We start from the raw sequence: 10,690 nt of genomic DNA, 5'->3' as shown, positions 1-10,690 counted from the left end.
AAAATAAAAAAAAAAAGAAGTTTTCATTGCATGTACCCCATAAATAATATACACTTATGTGTATATATAATATTCACATTCAAATTCACATTCAGTTCAAAATTACACAAAAATTCAAAATAAAAAATTTAAACAAAGGAAAAAGTTTAAAAAGCAATTTAAAAGATGGTTTTCATGTTGAAAACATCCTTCTTGACATTCTTTTACTTGTAGCCTGTTTAATATTCTTTATTTTAAGTATATTTCATTTTCCTACCTTGCCAACCTCACTTTTCAATCTTCTTTTCCTCCATATGTGCCCTAACTATGGGTAGTCTCACAAAGCCTAATTCCTGGCTTTTGTTATTTTTTACACTTTCTGTTAATTTTGTATACCTCTTATGAATTAGCCTATCTGTCCTTAAGGTTCTGTGGCATACCTTCATACATGACTTCCTGCTTTTAATCCTTGATTTCTCCCCTCCCCCCAAAATATATGATATTGTAAAAGATAGTAGGCACCTCATTTTCACTGTTTTCTGCAGCCTACTTTTAAAAAAAGACCCTCTTTCCCCAGAGGGAAAAAAAGTTCTCTCTTTTTTTTTTTTTTGAGATGGAGTTTTGCTCCTGTTGCCCAGGCTGTAGTGCAGTGGCGCGATCTTGGCTTACTGCAACCTCTGCCTCCCAGGTTCAAGTTATTCTCCTGCCTCAGCCTCCTGAGTAGCTGTGATTACAGGCATGCGCCACCATGCCCAGCTAACTTTTGTATTTTTTTAGTAGAGACGGGGTTTCTTCATGTTGTTCAGGCTGGTCTCAAACTCCCAACCTCAGGTGATCCGCCTGCCTCGGCCTCCCAAAGTGCTGGGATTACAGGTGTGAGCCGCCACGCCTGGGCCCCAGTGTTCTCGTTATTACCTTAAAATCACTATCTTCCGACTTCCCCAAATAACAGCCTGAAAGTCACCTTTGAATATTTCAGCATCACCTCTGTATTACATTTGTCACCAAGTCCTGCTATTTTTTCCTTAAAATGCCTCTCAGACCTGTCCTTTGATCCTCATCAGTACATTGCCGTCCCTGTCATGTTACATATGGACTGCTGCAGTTGCTGACTATCTGGTCTGCCTCACTCCAGTCTTCCACCCTCTAGTCTCTAGTTCTTCCTGCATATGTGGCCCTAACACTGTTCTGTTGTTATCATTCCTTTTCTGGTTCAGTTTCCTTCATTTTTTTTTTTTTTTATTTATTTGTTTGTGTTGTTTTACTTTTTTCTTTATTGTGTTGGAATATACATAACATAAAATTTACCATTTTAACCATTTTAAGTGTACAGTTCGAAGATTTTAAGTAAATTCACAATGTTTTGCAACCATCACCACCATCCACCTGTAGAACTTTTCACCTTCCTAAATGGAAATTCCATGCCCATTAAAAAATAACTCCCCATTTTCCTCTCCCCACAGCCCCTGGCTATCTCTATTCATGTCTCTATGAATTTGACTGCTCTAAATACCTCATATAAATATAGTCATACAGTATTGTCCTTTTGTCCTTTTGTGCCAATGTCACATTTTAAAGATTGTTTTAGTGGTCTTGATCTGTAGGGAAGTTGATGAAGATTTGGTAAAAGCTAACAAAGGGCCTTTGCTTTGAGTCTTCTTACCTCTTTAGTATTTAGTGAGCGCTGTCTGGAAGCATGACACTGGTTTATTCTGAGTACAGACAGGAAAGTTAAGGTGTATAAGAGCAACCGGGGAAGGTTAGAGACTCCCAACTTAGGCCTCTGTGGCACTAACCTAACACCAAAAGTTTTTTTGTCATGGAGGGAAGAGAAGTGAAAACTGGAAGTGGCTGGTGACCAGGACTCACCTTCCTCCTTCTTAAATACCTTCCATCTGTATTAGGGGCAGGGAATCAATTTCCATCTTAAAATGGATATGTATTTTGAGACCCCAGCTCCAGTCTTCTGTTTTGTGTCACTTCTGCTCTCCAGGCCGTGGGGTTTGACTCATCCCATCTGTTCAATTCTTGGGTCCTTTGGATTCATCCTTTGAAGCTGCTGTTTCATTGCCTCTTTCTTCTTCCTTATCTCCCTACCTACCCCATTGCCACCTTGGCCTGTATCAGAGACCTTTTCCCTGTGCTTCTGTCTGCCAAATCTAGGCTTGTGCTCACATCTCTAAGGACCACTGTATTTGGATCTTGCCTGTCTCCAAGATGTACCACATGCAAAGCTGAACCCACTTGGCCATTTCAGCCCTATGGTGCCCATCTTTTCAGGCCATTTGGGGGTGTCTAACACAGAAGCAATGAGGGCATGTTGGTCACTTCCAGGGATGTGGCAAGTGTTTATTCTGATGACCAGAAAGGCTCTATGTCATCCCTGAGAAACAGCAACCATTTCTAGAATGCTTACCATGTGTTGGGCACTGGGTTGTACAGTTGGTAGCACAAGCTTCTGGGTCTGCATTTGCTTGAAAGAATCTTCCTTCCCCTCCCCAATCCCAAAGCTTGACATGCCTCCTCTGAAGACGCTTCTCTGGCTAGCCTTCCTCTGTTCAACTACCCCTTCTCTGAAATCTTATTACACATAGAGCTCAGTGGCATAACTTAGCCCATTCATTCTAGGCAGCGTAACCTTATCTACTGTAGTTTTGTGTCTTTTAGCTTTGTTTTCCAAAACTAATTGTAAACACCTAGAGGCAGGGGTCTGGTTTAGCCTTACTCTCACTCAAAATGGCTTTCCCAAGTGCAAAAGCATATTTCGAGCTCTTGAGACATCTGGTTGATAAATCCTGGGGCATTTGCAGAGGTTTTTCATGAATAAATAAGGAGGAGAGAATGTCAGGGTATAGTTAAATATTGCTTTTAGATCAGCTAAGTGTTTTTTTAGTTTTTTTTTTTGGGCAGGATGGGGGCGCGGGAGGGGTAGACAGAGCTTTGCTCTGTTGCCCAGGCTGGAGTGCGGTGGTGCAGTCACTGCATCCTCAACCTCCTGGGCTCAAGAGATCCTCCTCAGTAGCTGGGACTACAGGCGTGTGCCACCACACCCAGCTAATTGTTTGTATTTTTCATAGAGACGCGTGTACCACCACACCCAGCTAATTGTTCGTATTTGTCATAGAGACGGGGTCTATGAGATGGAGTCCAGGCTGGTCTTGAATTCCTGGTTTCAAGCATTCCTCCTGCCTTGGCCTCCCAAAATGCTGGGATTACAGGTGGGAGCCACCGTGCCTGACCAGGCTGTTTTTGAGGCAGAGCTCATTCTTTCTTCTTCAACACCTGGGCTACATATGTGTTGTGATTCTAATCACAAAATGGAATTTACCATTTTTTACCAGCAAGTGGTTTTTATCTCCTTAGCTTGGTCTGTAAAATCAAGCCGCCCTGACTCTCTGGAAAGAGTTGGAGGTCTTAGGTTTCCACATGGCTGTAATGTGATTATTTTGCTGGAGAGAGGAAGACATTGTCATCTGCTTCCTGGATTTGCCAGTTTTCCTTTTAATTTTGCACAGTTCTGTTATTCACTGGAGAGCAGTCATCTAATCATAAAATCCCCTACATTTATGTAATTTTAAAGAAACATACAGGATAAATTATAGTAATATAGGAGCTTCTTGTGGGCCTTGTCTGCCTTCAGCTGTGGATGTGTTCCCTGAGAATCCACTTGTTTTTGAACACATTCCCCTTCACCTTCAGGTACAGTCTGTGATATGTGTGGTGATCAGTCTTTTTAGATTCACAGTATCTTCTCAGCAACTGGTGCAGAATCCGCATTCTCCTCATCCAAGTTACCTTCCCTGGCATTTGGGCATTGGCTGCACCCTTTCGCTTACCTATGCCCACGTGCATGCCCTTCCAGTGGGCCAAGGTGTTTTCCCGGCATCAAGCCTGGGAATGGACAGTCACAGGTTTGCAGATGATCAACCCATCTTTGATCAGCTTCTGGATCTGCTGATGGGAGTTGGCACTGGCGATTTCATTGGTCTTACTGGGGTCCAACCAGACCTTCTTCTTGCCATAGCAGAAGACACTAGAGGCGAGCCTCTTCTGAAATGGCTGTGGCCGCAGCAGCGAAAGCAATGAGCTCCCCGATTCTTAGCCAGAACCTTTGGACCTTGCTTTTTTTAAAAAAAAATTAATCACTGCTTTTAATCTTTTCTGGTGAGCTTCTGTTTCATGCTAACTTCATGACAAAATATTATAGGTTTCTAATTTAATTCACCATATTACTTTGATTTGGTAAACATTTCTCCATGGGAAGCCTTAATGAAGGGGCAAGACACATTGATTTCTTCCTGTTGACAGGTGAAGGGACAAGGTTGTGTGTGCTGTTTGCTTGCCTCAGCCCTATAGGAGAGGAATGGGAACTCACCACCAGGCCCACTTCATCAGGAGTGGAAATATGCTCCTACCTGCTGTTCCATTTGCTGTGTCTGCCTCACAATGGATTTGCTTTATAACTGACCTCTCTATCCCACTCCTTGCCAGAAATCCTTGGAGAGGGAGTGCAGGGAGACCTTAATTCCTGGGAACACCCCACTGCCTTCTTCACCCACAAAAAAACATTTATCAAAATCTAAAATTGACCAAGACATCAATACTTCATTTTTACATCATTCTTTGCCTTCTCAGAATGACATTTTAGCGGTTCAAGGAAATTAAAACAAAGCTGAATACTCCTTGGCAAACATAATTATTTCCTGGCCTAAATGTCACACAATGATTTAATTGGTATGTCATTATGTGTATATGTGTTTGCATGTGTGTGTGTGCTTTAATGGAAATTCCATGTGGTGTCTTTGGGAAATTAGGAAAGAGAGTCTTCTAGATTTATTGCTTATAGTTTAAGAACAGACTGCTGGCTCCCATCCAAATAGTAGGGAGATGTAAAGTTATAGGGATCATTAGTGTTTGAATATATCCTTCCGATTGCCTGCTATTTTAAAATTAGTTTGGCAAAAGGTAAAAGTCAGAACTGACAGTGAAATTTTTTACCCTTTGAAACTTGTAACATTCATCAAAATAAACTTGTGGGGGACTTGGCATCATGTAAGTGATGGTGTCCTTTGCTTTATACCAACATCTTAATTTTGAAGCTGAACGAGTTTTGCTGTGGCTGAAGTAGGAGTCAGAGACATAGATTATTCATTTTGGAAAGCTGGAATTTTGGATTATCCTTCATAGTGGCTCATGCGCAGATATTGTAAAATATGTCCAAAACCTAACTCAGTTTTTTGTGTTGACCACAAATACCATACTCTGCAAAGGCAGTTGAGTAGGAGTGGGAAAATCAGCTGTTTTCTTCATCCAGTGGGTATTATGAGTATTTTCCTCCACAGTGATGAAAAAAAAAAAAAAGGAATAAGAATTAGCCATATCCTAGTTCACTTATCTTGATTCAGTGCAACTGACTTGGCTGCACACATGACTGTTGTCACCTGTGATCTGAAAAGTGATAGATACCGCTCTCTGGATGGGTTTATGTGCTCAACAGCATAAGTGGTTGCCTTTCATGTTTCTACTTTGTAAAGTTCATGAGTCCCAACATCTTGGACAAAGTGTTCAGTTACTGAGTTGTAACAAATACTGCCTATACAGGATTACAGTTGGATGGCATTAATCCAAGAACTCTATTTTAAATGGAGATTTTACATCAACCGCTTCCCTCCCCATTAGAACTTTTGTTTGTTTGTTTGTTTTGTTTTGTTTTTGAGATGGAGTCTTACTCTGTCACCCAGGCTGGAGTGCAGTGGTTGCGATCTCGGCTCATTGCAACCTCCGCCTCCTAGGTTCCAACAGTTCTCCTGCCTCAGCCTCCCGAGTAGCTGGGATTACAGGTGGATGCCACCACGCCTGGCTAAATTATTTTTTGTATTTTTAGCCATGTTGGCCAGGCTGGTCTGGAACTCCTCACCTTGTGATCCCCGGCTTCGGCCTCCCAAAGTGCTGGGATTACAAATGTGAGCCACTGCGCCTGGCCCTCGTTTTGTTTTTGAGACAGTGTCTTGCTCTGTCACCCAGTCTGGAGTATGGTGGTGTGATTTCGGATCACTACAGTCTCAACCTCCTTGGCTCAAGCGATGCCCCTGCCTCAGCCTCCCGAGTAGCTGGGACTACAGGTGTGTGGGACTACAGGTGTGTACCACCACGCCTGGCTAATATTTTTGTACTTTTTGTAGAAATGGGTTTCACCATTTTGCCCAGGCTGGTCTTAAACTCCTGGGCTCGAGCAATCCGCTGGCCTCTGCCTCCCAAAATGCTGGGATTACACGTTTGAGCCACTGTGGCTGGCCTGAATTTTGTTTTTAATCACCAAAGTAAAACCACTCTCTATTATTCAACAGACATGGCTTTAAGCTATCAAGCTATTGAGTGGAGCTGGACTGTAAGGCAGGTGAGAGGTCTGGGGGCTTCAGGGGTCCAGAAGCCTCCCGAAAATACCGTGTGCCAATGTGTGTGCACACATGCACCACAGTTCTCCCCCAGATAAAAAGCTACGACTCTTGGTAATGAGGGGTAAATGAGAGCAAAGTGATTTTGGCCTTGGTGGTGATAGTATTGCCAAGAGGGATGATGGTAGGATTGCAGCTATATAGCAACTCACACTCACCCCGTTTTCAGATCTCACCAGTGTTTTTCTGAAGGCCTCAGGATACCATTCAAACCTTCAAAGTCCTTGCATCTTGAGGCCAACTTTGCACTTCAGTCCATGAACACAGGAACAGAGTGCGCCTGTGGTTGATGGGCACTGGGCTGGGTGTGGCACAGCCTGGGACTTTCACCTTTCTTTGTTTCACCCTACTTAAGGCAAGACAGTGGTTACACAGCCATTGTAACCAGTGGGCACTCAGCGCGTGTGAGTTGCATGTTTATACTGAAAGGTTCTAGGAAATCAGGTTTGGAGGCTCTTTCTGCAGAAAGGCAGTGCTGCTTGCCCAGCATTGAGACTTGATATTTCTCCCAAGTAACTCGGATTCCCACATCTTGGGGAGAACCAAGCCAGTTGAGAGTGGTGGGCTGGAGGAGCAGCTGAGGTGGGAGGGGGTGGAGGAGGAGAAGCTTGTTCACATGCTTGTTAACATTTGAGGGTCTTTGACAAAGGAAGTCTAATGCCTTGCCCCGGTCAGCCGGCGATTGCCCCCCGGGAGGCCCCGTTGTGCACAGGAAGTCAGACACTAATGATGTTAGCAAGGGGACAAAGGCGCCTGGCCCGGGAAGGGTCTAATTGCTGTGTCCGGCTCCCAGGCGGCCGGCCTCAAGCTGGAGGGGGCTGGGCAGGATGCGCTAAGTGTTAACACCTGGAGCCAGCACTGCTGACTTCCTGGTGCTTTGTTGTTGTTGTTGGCTGTGTGGCTGGGCACACATACTGACAACACACACACTCAAAGGCACTCAGAAACCCTGGCTGCATCTCAGGGGGATGTTTCAGGACTTGCTGTCTAAGAGACTAGATGGAAATGGTTTGATCAGGAGGTCACGCCATGAGTGTCACCCCTGGGCCGGGCAGGGCCATGAAACAGGAGACCTTACCCTCTCCTCCCATCTGCCCGTCAAAGCTTGGTGACTGTGGCTTCACCTCTGGGCTGATTTCTTCCCTCTCCCCTGGAAAGCTTCTGGGAAAGGCCAGACCTTGCAGAGAGAGGCAGATACTTATTAGAAGAGTCATTCTGGCTTTAGCTTGGAATATTCTAGTCAGAATGAATGGGAGAATATTCACTCCTGGGGGACAGAACCAGCTGGGGTCACCCAAGGGTGGTTATGGTATATGTGTGGATATTTCATATATTGCTGTCTGAATCCACACCTGGAGAGGTCAGTTGGAGGGTCTGCATCCCAGGGAACTGGCAAAGCCAAGATGATTTCTAGGTGGGGTCTCAGGATTTTTTGCATCTAAATGTGGCTTTGGACCTGGGGGCCTGTGAACCCCTCAGAGGCCCTTGGGTGGCCTTCATGAGCTCTGGGAGCCTCCCAAAATTGTGTATGAAAAGTCTCTGGGGAAAATTGGGAAAGGATTATTTTTCACAGGATTCTCCAAAGGTTCTAGTAACCTTTTCCTCTTAACAAAAACAGGGTCATCAGTAATTAAAAGCAAATACACCCTGCATTGGCCAGTAGCCCTGCAGGGTGGCATGAGAGGTTCAGTTCAGCAAGGGCAAGGCTACCTGGAGCCTGAGGTGGGCTACCAATGGCTGGCAGTTTTGAGCATAGGTTGACTCACTTGGATTTTTGCAGCTAGAGAACAGGAGAGTTTAAAAGGATGCTTGAAGCCTGTCTCCTTCCTAGAGAAAGTTGGGGAAAGCCACAAATTTTGACAAAGGGCCTAATGCTGACTTACTGCTTCCCACTGTTATTTTAAGGAGGTTTTTCTGTCTGAGACCACCATGTGGACAGACTTAATCGGCTGACAGAAGGGGTTGCCTTGCTTTCTAGCATGTCCTGTAATGTTTCCATTAACACTGAAACCTAAAAGACGGCCTTCCATAATTTCCAAATACGCGAAATCCACCTTGAAGGAAGCATGTGTGTGGGGCTTGCCGGGGACCTGTTGGGGTGGAGGAGGCTGGGTCCCCATGGCAACGTCACAATCCCCCATTTCTACAGGCATTTGTGCTGTAAAAGCAGAATTCCAGATGTGACATAGTATTTGGAGACTCAGTCCCCGGGCCTCGGAAACAGTGGTATTTGAAGTCGGCACAATTCGGTGCACCTCTCTGTGTGGTCCTAAGGCTTTTCATTAGTAGTTGTGTTTTGATCTGAACATTTCCTCTCAGCTTAGGCATAACAATCATGTTTATAGCTTTAAGTTTTCCTCTATTGTCTAATCACTATTTTGCCCTCATAGGAAGAGACTTTTTGGGCTTCTGGAGTGAAGCCTTTGTAACTGTTCTTTCACAGCTAAGTGAGAGTGAGTCAGTAGCCGATTTGCTGGGTGGGTATTTGGGTGGTTGGTTGTTTGCTTCCTCTTTGTACCCAGTATTTATGGAAAAAGCATACACAGACACAGTTAATCTGAGTCTGTGTATGCTTTTTAAACTACAGATGGGTTGACTATTACCTTAAAGATGCCAGTTCTCTAACATGCGGTTCTCATTTGAGTGGATGGGAGTGGTGCGCGAAGCAGAGGGAAAGGTCTGGCTCTCCGTCCAGAGGCATGTTTTATAGCTTGTCTCTAACGTTTTCGGAATTGGAAAAATGGAACAATCCTGTCTATTTGTGAGTATCAGCCATGGGAGAACACACGGCCCAGATCCTTAACAGACTAATTGGAAAAGTACTTGAGTTTTGCTTTGTGAAAACTAAGGAGACTGCACAACTTTGTTTTGCCTTGTTTTTAAACCCAGGGAGAAAGTTTGCTTGTGTGCGTTGCGTGTGTATGCGTCTGTGTTGATATCTCCGGGCTTTAGCTGCATGGCTGGTTCCAGTGGCAAAGCAATAAGAAAATCATAAAGTCAGGCGCGGGGAAGGACATTTAAAAATATATGCAGTTCCATTCGGGCCACCGTCATTTAGAGAAGTTGCTGTCAGAGAAACAACTCACGCCAATGTCCTAACACATCTTCATCTTTAGTGAATGGATTTCGGGGGGCAGAGTGAGTGGAGGGGTGGGACAGTGAGAAGAAATTTGGATGAAAACTAGAGCTCTCAGTTTGATAAGCAGGACACATGGTCACTTGGCATGGGTCGGCCTCATGTTAGAGCTCAGAAACAATTGTCCCTTCAGCTTTCCTTTGGAGAGCGTGAAATTAGGAACATGTGTGTGCTGATTAGCAACATGTCAGAGATGAATCATGATTACGGCTTTGGTCTGGTGCACAGGCCATGCTCTGGAGTAGTGATTTCCTACCCCCCCAAGCAAATCTCTTTAATTAGCTTAAGATCTCCGGGTCTTTTTGGGCCAATGTGGTAATTGCTGGTGGGAACCCAGCAGCACTCCCCCAGAGCTTGTGTGTTCCTTGCTACGCATCTAAGACCTCACCTCCAAATCACACTGCTGGCATCCTTCATTTCTGAAGTTGGTTGCATCTCAATTTGAGAGGGAGAGAGAGAGAACAGCTCCTGGGAATGTGGAGGGAATATCTTGAATAGATCCAGGCCGGCTTTTGATTTATTTTCCCTGTGTTTAGGGTTCACCAGCATTCTCTTCAGCTTACATCACCTGGGGCTTCTCTGCCTTTGCCGACTTTTTGTTGTTGTTAAAGGTTTGATCTGAAGTAAGTGGGGTCTGTCTTTGTTTATGAAACCATCTGAACTGGCATGGAGTCAAATGGCCCCATATTCTGCTTTGTCTCACCTTTCTCATATCCATTGGTCAGAGACAAAGATGTTAGTCCCGTTGTACATTTTAAGCCTCACAGCACTGTCTGCTATGTTACACACTGGAAGCCCAAGATAGAGAATATGTTATAGAAAAACAAAGTATGGCAGGGCCTGGTGGCTCACGCCTGTAATCCCAGCACTTTGGGAGGTCAAGGTGGGCGGATCTCTTGAGATCAGGAGTTCAAGACCAGGCTTACCAATATGGGGAAACACCTGTCTCTACTAAAAATACAAAAATTAGCCAGACATGGTGGTGGGCACCTGTAATCCCAGCTACTTGGGAAGCTGAGGCAAAAGAATCTCTTGAACCCAGGAGGTGGAGACTGCAGTGAGCCAAGATCACACTATTGCATTCCAGCCTGGGTGACAAAGCAAGACTATCTCAAAAAAA

The 10,690-nt window shown here is 44.6% G+C and overlaps 1 protein-coding gene and 1 pseudogene across 4 annotated transcripts in view; one reads left to right on the top strand and one right to left on the bottom strand.

Moving 5' to 3' along the window:
- The window catches only part of LOC108543580 (60S ribosomal protein L19 pseudogene), a 14,897-nt pseudogene extending 7,249 nt beyond the window's left edge, over nt 1–7,648 (bottom strand).
- The window catches only part of IL17RD (interleukin 17 receptor D), an 85,381-nt gene that overhangs the window by 35,717 nt on the left and 38,974 nt on the right, over nt 1–10,690 (top strand). The gene's annotated exons all lie outside the window — the stretch shown is intronic.

Source organism: Rhinopithecus bieti, unplaced genomic scaffold (assembly GCF_001698545.2).
Source record: "Rhinopithecus bieti isolate Rb0 unplaced genomic scaffold, ASM169854v2 scaffold_21649, whole genome shotgun sequence".
NCBI classification, from domain to species: domain Eukaryota; kingdom Metazoa; phylum Chordata; class Mammalia; order Primates; family Cercopithecidae; genus Rhinopithecus; species Rhinopithecus bieti.
This window is presented reverse-complemented; position numbering and strand designations above follow the sequence as displayed.